Source organism: Fundulus heteroclitus, chromosome 24 (assembly GCF_011125445.2).
Source record: "Fundulus heteroclitus isolate FHET01 chromosome 24, MU-UCD_Fhet_4.1, whole genome shotgun sequence".
In the NCBI taxonomy this organism is placed as follows: Eukaryota; Metazoa; Chordata; class Actinopteri; order Cyprinodontiformes; family Fundulidae; genus Fundulus; species Fundulus heteroclitus.
In genome coordinates this window covers 12,183,053-12,198,176 of record NC_046384.1, presented here as the reverse complement: position 1 = coordinate 12,198,176, position 15,124 = coordinate 12,183,053, and positions in this window count along the sequence as shown.

Sequence of the window (15,124 nt, the reverse complement as noted above, 5' to 3'; positions counted from 1 at the left end):
GGACCAGCAGCTTAAGAAGTCATGGAGTCACTTGTAAAGACAAGGCCACATTCACCAAAGAGAACCAAAAACATGTCAGATCAGGCAAGTTTTGTTTTGTTGTTACGGCAGACCCATTCAGCGACAGATCTGACCCTCTCAAGTTACGTAGGCAAATTTTTGAGAAGGACTGCCCACCCGGAGCATCGACACCAAGTGCTGTATATTGACCTGAAAAATCCTTTAATATAGTTAAATTAAGCTAATACTTGGGTCAAAACTTACATGTTGATGCTTTAATATTTTATAAATATTTAACATTTTAAAATAAGGATGATAGAATGCAACTCATATTCCTAAAAAAAAGGGTGAAATAGCAACAATAGTACCAACTTGGAAGCAGTAGATCACATTCAAACATCACATTTGACAATAAACATGATACAAAACTTTCCTACTCTTCATTCGTGTAAGGTGTTTTTTAATTGTTGTTTTTGTATGGTTTGAAACTAAATTAAGCTGTAGATTAGAAAAAAAAATGTTTGAAACACAATGTAGTTCATGTTTAATGAATGGGAATATATGTCTTATTATGTCTTATATGTCAATAGGATTTTATGCAAGTTGGCACAATTGCACAAGCGATGTTATGTTATTTTGTATAAGAGAAAAGCTTTTATGTTTGGAAATGCCGATAAAACTGTGTTTCTAATTTTACTGTAAATAATTATGATTTGATATTTATGTCATATCACTCACCCCTATATTCAACATTTCCATTTACCATTACATCACTGGCATGGCATGTTGTCATAATGAGTAAAGATATCCTCTGCATGCCATAGTTAGGTGTGGTTTTCTTTAGGGTCTCTAGCTTTAATTCTAGCTCATACACCTAAATGAGCTGAAGGTTCAAGTCTTTGTGAATTTAGGAAAAGAAGATGGAAATGTACAAGACGACAGATGTTAACATAAAAATTATGTTTTCAATTAAGGCATACTGAAAGATTAATGTAATTCAGGAAAAAAAATGTTAATATTGAACCTAATAAGGGTCAACTCAGTGAATTACATGTGCACATTACACGCTTTAAGCCTCGCTTAGTCATAAAGATGCAGCAGGAGGTTTTGTAAGCTCAAATGAGTATTAAAACACAGATTCATAATATACTTTATTATCAGCCCATAAAGCCCTCTAAATACATATGTTTTCCTGACACTGAGTCACATTAGCACAAGCAAAATGTCCCTTTTGTGGCGTTCTGCACTGGTTGTTTGTCCTTTTGTGAAAATGCCTCACCACAATGGTGTTGCATTCCACAGCAACACCCGATGATTTCTCTAAATGTAGACATATTATTTAGGGTTTTATATGCCGGGGCCCCGGCTATAGTTAGTGGGTGTGCACACACTGACCTATAATAAAGTAAACATAGTCAACTGGGTTCTGGCCAGTGAATTCTCAGTGAAGACAAGGTTTTGTTTTCCTACTCTTAATGCCTTTATCATTGCTCTGATTCAAGGAGGAGGCATGCGAAATTAAGTTTTACAACTGAAAGGGCATACCAATGAACAGAAAAACAAATAAGAGGTCTGGCATTCAGTGGAAGGAGACGCTCTGGTGCGATGGGACGGAAAAGTGTTGAGGTTTGGTGGTGGTAGCATCATGCTGTGGGAAGGCAGGGACTCCAACAGGTTTACTTTGGCGAAGTAAACCTGTTGGAGGCAGCAAAACACTGGAGACTGGGGCTACTGAGGTCTACCTTGAACCCTTGAAAAGCACAATAAAAAAACATGCATGTTTGCGAGGCACTGCGCTAGCTATAGCAATCTTAACACTGCGGACTATGGTAATTTTTTTGTGTGTGAAAAGAAAGAAACGAGACCTTTTAGCTTTGAGAATCGTTCCCGGAAAAGGTGAAAGTCAAGCCGATGAAGCACTACCTTTTTATAGCATGGTTTAAGTAAGGCCTAAAAGCCACCTGGGATCAGATCAGACCATTGCCAATTGTGGATGCACTTATTTACTAGTTTCTGCTCCATGTTGCTTTTTAAATAAAACATGGTTCACGGGGGAGTGTGACAAAGACAGAGGGGATGACAAGTTGAGTCATTCCGCAGTCTTTTGGATGCAGGATCATGAATTATTCGGCAGGAAGGCAACACTAATTTTGCATTAGATTCATGGCCCAGTGCACCTGCAGATTTTCAACCCCAACACACACACACACACACACACACACACACACACTGGTCCGCCTCTCCTGACACCCTGTTGTTTGTGTATAGTGAATGTAGGTCAGGAATGCGTGCATTAGTGCGTTTGTGTGTGTTTACTGTAAGGCTGCAGCCGACACACACTGTTCCCTGAAGGTCCCCCGACGCATCGACAAATATAAACCCCCGAACACGCGCGCGCACACAAACAAACCACGCTGCAGCGGTAGGTCAGTTTAATATTTCATTTGGCTGATGGACGGCTACCACTGCTCTGTGAGCCAAACATCATTACAACACAGTAAGTGACTTAACTCTAATTAGAGCTGAAAATCACATTAAATCTGCTCTGTGATACAGAAAGTAGCATCCCCCCCCCTCCTCCCACCCCCACCACCGATGCATGGGGTCCTTACATCCATATCAACAGAATACAAATAATTACTGACCGGGAAGGAATTAAATGAAAAGCAAACAAACAAAAAAACCAAACAAACAGCCCAGATGAACTGGAGAAGATCATAAACGACTAAATCAATTCTCAGAAACCACCCTGATGGTCTTTAAAGTTAATCCTCCAAGATCAGGGTACAAGCACAGTTGTCCTGTGGTGTTTTTTTGGGGTCCTGAAGGCAGTTGCCCAGGGCGTTATTAGGAAGGGGGAGGAGGAGGGGCTAACTTTTTCATGCAAGATGCGGGACTTTTGAGTGTGATTAAGAGGTGTGTGTGTGTATGTGAATCATTTATGTGTTGAGACAGCAAACAGCTCCCAATTTAGCAACATGTTTTTGCACTTTGATTGCTCTTGTTCTTGTATAAATGGATCATTCAAAAAAGAATTCTGTTCTTTTGTTCATTTCCTACAGTCCTCTCTCTGGTCAGAGACTTCCTGCAGCATGGAAGTGTTTGGTATTTGACCTGTGGGTTAAACATGTTCATTTTTAATTCAATTACATGTTATTTATATGGCGCCAATTCACAACACAGGTCATCACGAGGCACTTTAGAAAGTCAAATTCAATCATATTATACAGATTGGTCTAAAAGTTTCCTATCTAAGAAAACCCAGCAGGTTGCATCAAGTCTCTCCAAGCAGCATTCACTCCTCCTGAAAGAGCGTAGAACCACAGTGAACAGTCGTCTGCATTGTTGATGGCTTTGCAGCAATCCCTCATACTGAGCAAGCATGAAGCGAAAGTGGAAAGAAAAACTCCCCTTTAACAGGGAGGAAAACCTCCAGCAGAACTAGAACCAGGCTCAGTGAGAACGGCCATCTTCCTCGACCCACTGGGGCTTAGAGAAGACAGAGCAGAGACACAGAAAGCACAAAAGCTCACATTGGATGATGTCACAGCTAACAGAACATCACACCAGATGTACCTACTATGAAGAGAAAAATAACAGAGAACAAAAAGTTAAAAGACGGAATAAAAACAAACAATTCAAATTGGAGAACAGTAGGAAAACTCAGCAGAGTGATAAAAATAGATCCTGATGTCCTCCAGTAGCCTAAGCCTATAGCAGCATAACTATAGAGGTAGCTCAGGGTAACATAAGCCACTCTAACTATAAGCTTTGTCAAAAAGGAAAGTTTTAAGCCTAGTCTTAAAAGTAGACAGGGTGTCTGCCTCACGGACCAAAACTGGGAGTTGGTTCCACAGGAGAGGAGCCTGATAGCTGACAGAGCAGCCTCCCATTCTACCATTCTGGAAATTCTCTTTTTAATATAGAAATAAAATACGATGAAATAGAATAGAACAAAACAATTATAAATCTACATGGTAAAACTGCAATAAATAAATAAATAATTGAAGCAAAACCATTTTTTTGGTCTTTTCACTTTTAAAGACAATAATGCAATTAAATTTGATAAACTAACGTTTTACTTCACACATATTTCTCATTTATTTAACAATATATGCTTTAATGAATCTGAACTTTATATTTTTAGATTTCTTTATATTTTTATATACAGCATAATCGTTTTTATCAATTAAAACTGATACCATTTATCAACTGAAGTGTATCTTAGACTTAGTAAAACGGTTTAATTGTAATTCAAAATCACTGTATTAATTTTTTTTTTTTACTTTCAGCAGTTTCCTTATCATACGTACAAAGAAAATACAGCAAACGAGTCTATTTTTTACTGTATTTACCAAAGCTTTCTAAAAAAAGTTATCTACCTGTTGAAAATGTGAGTTAACATATCTTGTACTTAAACTTTAATTTTGCTGTGATTTAAGCGTGCTTCACATGTAAAATTTAGTTTCATCCTAAATTGACTTTGAGCATCATTTATTTGTTATACGTGAAACATTGAACCAAAGTTTTCATATGATTTAGATTTTCTTAACTAACAAAGTCAACGTTAAAGTCAACTTAAAAAAAAAGGCTTAGCCATAAATAAAAGACCAATGGCTAGACTCTTACGTAAATACTCCTTTTCCCGGGACATGCAAAGTTTGACGCATTGTGGTCACTTTGTAAGGCGCTGGAGAAAGTAAAAACAAAATAATTAAGGATGAATTCTTGCAAAAAAAAAAAATACGTAAGATTTATACCTTCACCGACCCTCCTATCCCCCTCCAGCCGTTTCCCTGCACACTACCGCGCCTCACCTGTGGTGGGAGTCAGAGTTGTCCTTGTTTTCTCCTTCCTCCATCGCTTCACCCCTCGCTGTGTTCAAGCTGAACAGATGCCAGTGCTGGGTAAAGTCTTCTCCAGAGGGACTGCCAGCAGCATATTGGTTTATAATTAATGAAATTAGGGCGGCTGTCTGTCGAGGAGGCTCGGGTCCCGGCGTACAGGACAGACTGCTGCGTGCAGGCAGACAGACAACTTCAGGGATGGGAGAGAACACAGGCCGCCGCCGATGAAGTACTTTGTGGATGTAGTGATCCTAAATGCTGTCAGGATCAAATCACTGGAGATGGCTTATCCAGATACAAGGAAAAAAAAATGAGAAAAAATGAGAAGTTCATTATATAGATTCATTAGATGCAGAGGGAAATATTTCTTGTAATTTTGTTGATTATGGTAAACAGATAGCAAAAACCCGGTGTCCCAGAATTAGAATATTAGATAATTGTTATGATCCCTGGGTGTTTAGTTTCTTTTTTTTGTCTCTTTTCTTCATTTCCCTGTTGTTTATGTTCTATAGTTGCTGCTATTTTAGTTCACTGTTGTGTTTTTTGTACATTTTAGATCATCTCTGTTCAGCTCCAGTTGGGTTCATCGGTCTCTCTCCCTCAGCTTCCTGATTTCACTCTGCCTCAGCTGTTTCTCGTCACCCTCTGATCACTCACCGCCTTGCGTTGTCATTCTCCTCATTGTTCTCCACCGAATCCTCCCGTTTCTCTCCCCGTGTTCCTCGTCCTGTTTCCCCGGCGCCTTCTGTAAGTTCTCAGTTTTCTTTAACTAATTATCATTATGGCCATCTAACACTCCTGTCTGTGTCCTACCCTGCAAACACAAAACCTAACAATAAGATCGATAAAAAAGTATATTTTGAGCAGAAATGTCAGACTTTTGGTAACTATTATCACTAATATTAACTATTATTTCAAGTCTGTGGCTCTTGATGCACTGACTTCAGCCTGAGTCTCCTTTTTCCTTCCACTCAACTTTCTATGAATAAGCTTATGCTCTGTGAGCAACCAGCTTCTTTGTGGCTTATCCGTCTTATGGAGGCCGTCAGTGACTGTCTTCTCTACCCCATGACTGTGTCGCCCGCCGACTCAGAGTGAGAGACAGTTTAAAGGCTCAGGTTTCCAATATTCAACTTTTTTCCACTATATTCAATTTTTTTTTAGATGTAGCTGTAAATGGTAGATTGATAGTAAATTGTGACATAGTCACAACGTTACATGGTGGAGGCTCTTTAAATGTTTAAATTACATAATGTGATCCAAAAAAGCTGGAATGAGGTTGTTTTGCTTGAAAGCCGTTTTTAGTTTTTGCCAAAGATGTTCTTGCTTCTGGTTTTCTCTCTTTCTGATGGTAGACTCACGAACACTACTAAGAGGCTGCTCTAGGTCCTATGATGACAATTTAGTTTTTTTTTTTAGACTTCTTTTAGCATCTTGCGGTTTGTGCTTGGGGTAAACTTGACTTGACACCTCCTTAAAGTCCTTTTCTTTCCTTCTTTCCTAAGGCCTCAAACAGCTCTGCAGCTCTTGCCGTCGTGTCTCACTTCAACAGACAGGCATGCTAAAACTCAAACGGAAATCTGTAAAGGCGACAGTACTTATACCTGAAACAGCGTTATATAAACGGGCACCAGGCTTCCCTTTGCTCCATTAACCCATAACGTCTTCATTCTCTGAGGCAGACATTTGTCATTTCTACAATGAGAAAGAAGTTATCTTTTCAACTTCTTGTTATGAAATAAGACCTTTTTAATCACAGCTAAAATTTGTGTCAGCTCATATTTGCAGAGATTGTAATCCGAGACCATGGTCTTGAACCGGAAAAGGGTAGAGTGCCTTCTCCGGGTTGGGGAGGATGTACTGCCCCTAGTGGAGGAGTTCAAGTATCTTGGGGTCTTGTTCACGAATGAGGGGAAGATGGAGTGGGAGATCGACAGGCAGATTGGTGCAGCGTCTGCTGTGAAGCGGGCGCTGTACCGATCCGTTGTGGAGAGAGAGCTGAGCCAAGAGGCAAAGCTCTTGATTTACCGGTCGATCTACGTTCCTATCCTCATCTATGGTCACGAGCTTTGGGTCGTGACCGAAAGAACGAGATCCCGGATACAAGCGGCTGAAATGAGTTTTCTCCGTAGTGTGTCTGGGCTCTCCCTTAGAGATAGGGTGAGGAGCTCAGTCATCCGGGGAGGACTCAGAGTAGAGCCGCTGCTCCTCCACGTCGAGAGGAGCCAGTCTAGGTGGCTTGGGCATCTGGTCAGGATGCCTCCTGGACGCCTCCCTGGAGAGGTGTTCCGGGCACGTCCCACCGGGAGGAGGCCCAGGGGAAGACCCAGGACACGCTGGAGGGACTATGTCTCCCGGCTGGCCTGGGAACGCCTTGGGATTCCTCCTGAGGAGCTGGCCCAAGTGGCCGGGGAGAGGGACGTCTGGACCTCCCTACTGAAGCTGCTGCCCGCCGCAAATTAAATTCAAGCCTACATAACTATTCTAAAAATAATTTCAGGCTGAACCTTTTCCTTGTTCTTTCTCCCCCTTTGGCTCCTAATAATGGAGACGAAGTAAGGAGCTGGCAGTAGCTCCACCACTAGTGCAGGAACGGCCAGCTGTGCAACGGCAGATTAAACTGTCCACATGCGGAGGCAGCTCAAATATTGATGCTTGAATCAACAATTTTGTACATTTTGGAGGAAATATTTAACCTAGTTTTGCACAGATTCAATGGCATTAATCAGCTGCGATCCTGGATTGTGAACATGACAAATAAAAAGTCATGATAGTGAACACACGCAAAGAACCTGAAGAAGAGTGAAGGTAGATCAGGGACACTTACCAAGAAGATCCTTGGAGATCGTTAACGTAGCCTCAAAGCATTCACAAACCCCGTAATGTCTGGATTTACTGACGGGGGACTTTCTGTTTACACAAAAGGGTGATACATAAGGCCGTGTGAAATAAATGCCCCCCCCCCCCCCCCCCCACACACACACACACACACACACATACACCTAATCAGGGTCCACTAACCTTATTTCGTTCACTTTCAGGCTAATTTCCTAATCCAATTAGAGCTGCTCAATCCATCAGCAGCCATTAAAACTCTCCTGCTGCGTCCTGATGGAGTCGGACCATTTCGGGTCACTTGAAGACGAAATTATACGACTTCGTCTGTCTGTGAACCGAGGGTTAACCCTTTCTATTTATTCTATAAAGTAAAGCGTAGCTTCTGCCTCTCTTTGTGCTTCTTCAGGACCCTTTATAATCACTGTCTTTAAACTCTTTTATTAAACTTCCTCTTTTTTTCTTTCATTCTTTTTTCATTCTGGTATTTTTGTGTTTTTGGACCGATTTGTTAGGCGTGACAAGATGCGTTACTCTGACCAGTCGTCCGTTCACACTTTAAGATGTTTTGTATCTGCTTTGACAGGCTCTGAGTTGGATTCATTTTCTATAATCTTACAATTTGCCAAACGAATGTGGTCAGCAGAGCTAATGTCTACCAGCAGGAGGTCCCGGATAGTGATTTTGGTTTCATCAGAGGTCATGATGTCTTGAAGTTCACGGGATTCAACAAGTCCAAAATGGGATCAGAACCACAACCGATAAAAATGAGGTTGTAATATCAAATCTTCATAAATCTGATCTAAAACTGATCTAAAACTGATCATAAATCAAACTCTATGCAAGATTATTGTATTAAAAAAAAAAAACTATTGGTCTCTTGAAGTCATGCAAATATTCAATCTCAAGAGAAATAAAATAACACATGGCTATAAATTAAAAGTTTTTTGCCCAGATATGAAATAATGACAGAATGGGATTAGTGTTTTTATTCTGTCTTTTGTTTTTCTGGGTGAAATGTCTCTATTGATATTTAAAATTCTTTTTCAGGAGTTCAAACTAGACCCATATTTTGTTTTTATTGCCTAGAAGACAAAACTCTAAAAAACACTTTCTGTATGAAAATAAAGGGTAAACGAAGCAGGAGAAAATATGTGTCAGCCACGGCCCTACTTCATGCACAGTCTGGATTTCTTGACCTTTGATGTTGTTAATGTTTAAACTGTCGTATTATTTACCCACAGTAGCGTCTCACCTCTGGATTCTTCGGACCTCAGGTTGGAACAAAAATTAGCTTTCAGTGATGTGTCTGTGGCTGATTGTCAATAATTTGATATCCTTTGACCAGAAATGGCACAAGAACGGGGCGGAAATCGGCCAACTGGCTCAGTTCATTTTACAGGAGCGTGTCGTTTAAAAACACAAAGTATCTCTGTGTGCTTCAAATATCAAACTGTGCTTTACTTTATTATTTATTAGAACGATGTTCTCGTGGTTCAATTATTGAGCTTACAGCACGGTTTTAGTCCCAACTTTACTTTGGGTCAAATGTTCCTGCGGAGACGTTGGGTTGTAGTCTATTTACTTCAGCGTGAGCAACTATCAACGTTTCTGACCTTGTAAAATCAGTTTAACCTGCAGAAGATTAAGACTTCCTCCGTCTCTGTCTGATTACAGATCTGCTTCCCCAGCTCTCTTTCTTCTCTCGCTGCTCAGCGCAGCTCTGGACTTTGAGTACCCCATTTGGTTAGTGCATCTTGTTTGTCTCAAAACTCCACTGTTATGACATTTGTGCTCCATCATATTAGAAGCAGGCAGAGTGGGTGCTGGCAATGCCAAACCACTAATGGTTGTAATTGTTAGCAGTTGTTTAGGCTGCCTGGGCTAAAGACTGTGTGTGTATTTATATGAACGCACTCCCAAGTATGGCTTTGCGCTAGCTCATATTTGCAGGGATTGCAAAAAGTAAGTGTGATTCCTTTCTGCAGGGTTTTAACTTTTTAAAACATGATATACGGTGCTGTGAAGATTTTTTGTGTGTGTGTGTGTGTGTGTGGCACATTTACATGTTTCAGGTCATCAACCAAATTCTAATGTCCGACAAATAGGTAAAATCACGGATAAACAGTTATTTAACCATGTTTTCTTTCAGACCTGTAAAATCGAGAGAGCGCTAAAACCAAAGAACCGTGAAACGGCGGTGAAACGTCAACTGGGAGAGACCAGCTGACAAAATGACTCCAGCATGCATAACTGGCTCGTCCAGGAGAGCCCAGAACAACTCGGTTCCAGTCAGAGCTCATGGTTCCTCTTTGAGAGAGCGACACAGGGCAGCAATGGCCTTCATCAGGGACCAAAACCACCGCTGACCTGAAAGCAACAGAAAGGTATGTCAATTCTCCAAAAAACTAACTAAATAAATATAAACCGTCTTGGAAAATCCTCAAGGATTTTGGCCAAAACGGGGCATAACTACAGTCCAACACTGTGGCGGTAGTGTGATGGTCTGGGGATGTGTTGCTGCTTTAGGACCTGGATGACTCGCGGTTACGGATGAAACTATGAATTCTGCTCCCTCCGACCATCAGTGTGGGACCTTAAGCCAGACTTGGTGTTAACAGAGCTTGCCAGACTGGTTTGGATAACCATCCTTCAGCAAAGGATGGTTATCCAAAAACCCTGATCCTGCACAATATATATTCGAACCATGAATGAGGAGAGCTGTTTAGTTTAAATGGTGTTTGAACTAAACCCCCCCCAAATGTGTTTCCTCCCATGAGAAACCTTCCTTCTCTCCCCCCTGGTCTCCTTCCAGTCAACACGCACGAGACTAAACACGCGTCTCAAGTTTGTGCACAATCCTCTGGAGGAAACAAGGCTTCGAGGGACTTTTCTTTGACATAAATGGCAGAAAAAAGTCGTCCCGGGTTGCCCCCAATTTGCTGCACTGCAAAAAGGGAACTAAAAGTAGGTAAAATCCTCTTGAAATAAGTGTATTTTTCTTTGATTTGAGCTGGTAAATCAGACTATTTGCCAATGGAATAAGATTTTTGTACTTAAAATAAAAACAATTCATCTCTATCATCTTATTTCAAGTGCAGTTTAGCTAATTATTTTATTTTAGGGTTAGAAATTCTCGTTCCATTGGCAAATAATCTTATTTAGCTGCTCAAATCAAGGAAAAAGATACTAATTTTAAGTAGATTTTACTTACTTTTAGTTCCCTTTTTGCAGTGTGCTTATCCCTACTAAAAAAAAGCCTTGACTCACTCGATCAGTTAGTCAATTGTTATCAAACGACATCTATTAACTAATAATACATTGCTTAAAAAGCATTTTTCTTAACCAGACTAAAATAATATCAGGTATAGCTTCTTTAACAACTGAAATCATCATTTGAAAAGTGCGTTTTGAATTTACTCTGGTTATCTCTGGCTAATATTAAAACTTCCTGGTCTGAAACACTTGCAACGATAAAGCAAAAAACAAAACATAAACAAAAAACAAACCTTGCAGAAATCTTTTTTTCCTATTTTTTTTTTTTTTTTTCAAAAACAGGAGCAAAAGGCCATTCTTGCTGCTTCCAGAGACACAGGGAGCGTGAAGCAAAGGTAGACATCTGATCAGTTCATGTGTATCATGTTCCAGTCCAGAGGAAGAATGGCATCGGCACAGATCTAGGAGTTCATTCATGCCAGAAAAAAAGAGAGGTCAATTTAGGTTGTTGATGGAGCGTAGAGGACCAAGGACTGATTCAGGTACAGGAACCAGGCAGTGGAAGGGTATAAACATAACTTTATAAACAAACCTGAATATGCTGCACGCGCAGGAAGTCCCGGTAATGAAAAGCAGATCCTTCAGCAACAAACTGAAAACAAGCTGTAATCTTTAAACAACGACATAAAACATGGAATAAAATCAGAAAAAAAATATAATAATAAAGAGGAACAAAGTAAATGAAATTGAAGTTAATCTTCACTTATGAGCTAAAAACACTTTCTGTTGACCGGACCTTTCAAGCAGTAAAACCACCCTAAAAAAAAAAAGCCCATCAGCACGTACTTGCAGTCGAAGCACGGTGGGGGTGTTATGTTGATGTGGGCTTTTTTAAATTATTTGACTAGTCGAGGGCATTACAAGATCAGAAAATATGAATATGCTCTCGTTTTCATTTTGGATCATCTGGATCGGCTTCCCCTCCAGGCCAGAAACTCAGAATTCAAACGGGATGATTTGGCCACCTTTAAATCGAAGGGATGGGGATAATGCTTGTTCTCCTGGATTCTGGAGAACAAGCATGGAAATAAACTTCAAAATGACTTCAAACACACTCGGCTGCTTGTTGTGTCCGGCGTGAGGGAAGACACGCGGCAAGGCGTGCTAATCTGTGGGCCCGCGCTCACTGCGGGGGGAACAGCCGGTGCCGATCCGAGCCAGCGACGGTCCAGCAGGCCGCGGTGGGAGCCTGGCGGAGGAGGAGGAGGAGGAGGGGGGGAGGGGCGTGAAATCCCAAACACCTGGCAGCTCTTCCTGTACAAGAATCTGCAGCTGGTGCTGGGAGCACCGCAACCACTCGCCCAGCTGCGCTTTCCTCGGCGACTCCGCTGGTTTACTCTGAGGGCGACACCAGCACGTGGTTCAGCTGAGGTCCCATCGGTGTCAGTAACACCCCGACTTTTGTTGAATAAGGTACCAAGGAAATATGATAGTGATGAAGGGAGACCGAATGAATAAAGTGACTTCACACACGATTTTAAGTCAGCTAAGTTAGCAGCTCTGGGCACGGCCTTAAAGCTTGAGTGGTGAAGCGTGACGCGAATTATTTACAGGGCATGAAATTAGACATTACTACCTTACATAACTACAGAGGCCCTTAAAGTTACAGTTTGGATTATTTTTAAAGAAAGGGTGTAAAGAAAAGCCATAATTCTAACAAAAACTGCTTTACTCCGTTGTAATGTTGATTGGTAGCCGAGTTTGAACACGTCCCATTTTGCAGCAACGGCATTCAAAGCCGTCAAACTCTTCCATGTTCTGGAATATTACAGCCACAATCCTCCAGTTTCCAATTGTTTGTTTTTTCTTTTATGGTGAAATTGCTCTAAAGCATAGCTTCAAGTACAACTCTTAAATGCATCTCCTGCAAATAATATTTAGGCCACTTTTAGTCTTATGCACCCCAAGAGCAAACAGGCCAGGGAGAGGTTTAAAGCAGGGTCAAACTGCAAAAACTGAACTAAAAGTAAGTAAAATTGTCTTCAAATTAGTGTCTCTGTCCTTGATTTGAGCTGGTAAATGCCAATGGAATAAGAGTTTTGCACTTAAAATAGAAACAATTCATCTCCATCATCTTATTTCAAGTGCAGGATGTCTAATTATCTTATTTTAGGGGTCAAAATACTCATTCCATTGGCAGATATTACTATGACCCAAGCGTCAACCTACAAACCTGTTTGGCCTTTAGGTGGTCGGCCATTAATCAGACAGAGAAGCAGTTGTGGAAACTCTGGGGGAGCTGCAGAGATCCTCAGGATGAGACCGAATCTGAACCTTATTGGCCTGGGCGGAGGAAGAAAACTACAGGGAACTAAAAGTAAGTAAGATTTTCTTGAAATGAACGTATTTCTCCTTGATTTAAGCAGGCAGGTTTAAATGATCTGCTAATGGAATAAGATGTTTGCACTTAAAATAGGAACAACTCATCTCCATCATGTTATTTCAACTTATACATATTTAATCTTATTTTAGGGCTCAAAATACTCATTCCATTGGCAGGAAATCTTATTTACCTGCTCAAATTCTACTTATTTTACTTACTTTTAGTTCCCTTTTTGCAGTGTATCTCTGTCCATCCTCCATAATGTATAATTCACTGGGCACATGGGAAAACACAGTGGTGGCAGCATCATGCTGTGGGGACGGTTCCCTTCTGCAGGAGCCGGGGAGCTGTTTGCAGAGAACACAGTGGAAGATTTTCATGCTCCAATGTTGCAAAAAGACCTGCGGCTGCAATTATAATTTTTGATTTTCCATCCGCTTCAAAATATTTCACTACATTGTTTTGGTCCATCAAAAAAAACCAAAAAAAACAATAAAACACATCAAAGTTTGTGGTTTCAACATGAAAAATGTGGAAAGGTTAAAGGAGTAAGTCTGCTTTTAGGGGGAATAAACAGACTTGTATGTTGGTTACTGTCGGATACATCAGTGAAAGTGACTCATAAAGTTTTTCTTTAAAGGTTTTAGTGGTAAAAGTCTTTATGAGAGTTGTTTCAGGATAGTAGAAGTCTTTGGAGATGGCCGTACACTATTTGTTCAGACTAAATTTGTTGAAAGCGTTATCTACTACAGGGAAGATAATGACTACTCATAACTTATCCGACTGACCTGGATGGCGGAGCATTTCATCCCACCTGAGGGATATTTGCCATATCAAAATATGAAATCCATAAAATCTATTTTTTCTGGGTCATTTAACTGCAAATTTCTCCACCGACCAAGAATGTTGACTCTGCACCCGTTTCCTGTTTTCTAACCAGCTGTGACAATATTATTAAGCAGCATTCATGTACGACAGTTTCTCTTTTTTATTCTTTTTGGGGATTTTGTTTGGAATGTGTCGGAGTTGAAAGGGGATATTTGTTGCAGGAATCCACAACAAACGGACCACTTCTGAAGATTATCATCAACACCCTTTTCAGATTTAAAGGCGACGGCTGATGAAAAATTCCGCTTCGCGGTGCCTGAGAACATATAGTTGAGTTTCTGAGCTTCAGAATAAGAAATAAAAACCCACAACCCTGTTATTTTGTTTTCCTGCCCTCCAGGAGGGGGGAAATGTTAAAATTAATGTAACTTCAGAGTAAAATTATGAATTTGATCTCTTCCCAGCTTTAACTGTAGATCCTGTTAGCCGTTCTTTTTCTTTTTAAAGTCCATTTCAGACAAAATTAGTTAATTTACAGCATCATTCTTGCTGGGAATACTTTGTATAACCCACTTAGTACGGTCTGGGCGCCATTTGAAAAGATTTTGTGCCCAGACAGATGATGCAGAAACATGGAATAAAAATAATGAAAGAAGATTGGCTCAAGTTCTTCCTGATTGCGGACTAATAAAACAGTTAAATTTCATCTGATCTAAATTTTATTCTATTGCTGTTTTGGCCGGACTCTTGGAAACCAACACACCTGCCTTACTTTGATGCCATGTTCTCCTGTCTTTCCAATTTTGAAGAATTTCGAACTGGAAACAGGCGTCTGAGTTTTGATATTATTTACACCACTTTCTGGTCACTGGTCAAATTTAAAAAGTAAAGCAGAAAACAAAAAGATTATTTATAGGACTTGTCAAGTGTCAATAAGTGTGTGATATATTTATAAAAAAAATCATAATGCACTTTTCTCAGATGTATAACAGGCGTGTCAATAAATTAGGGTGCA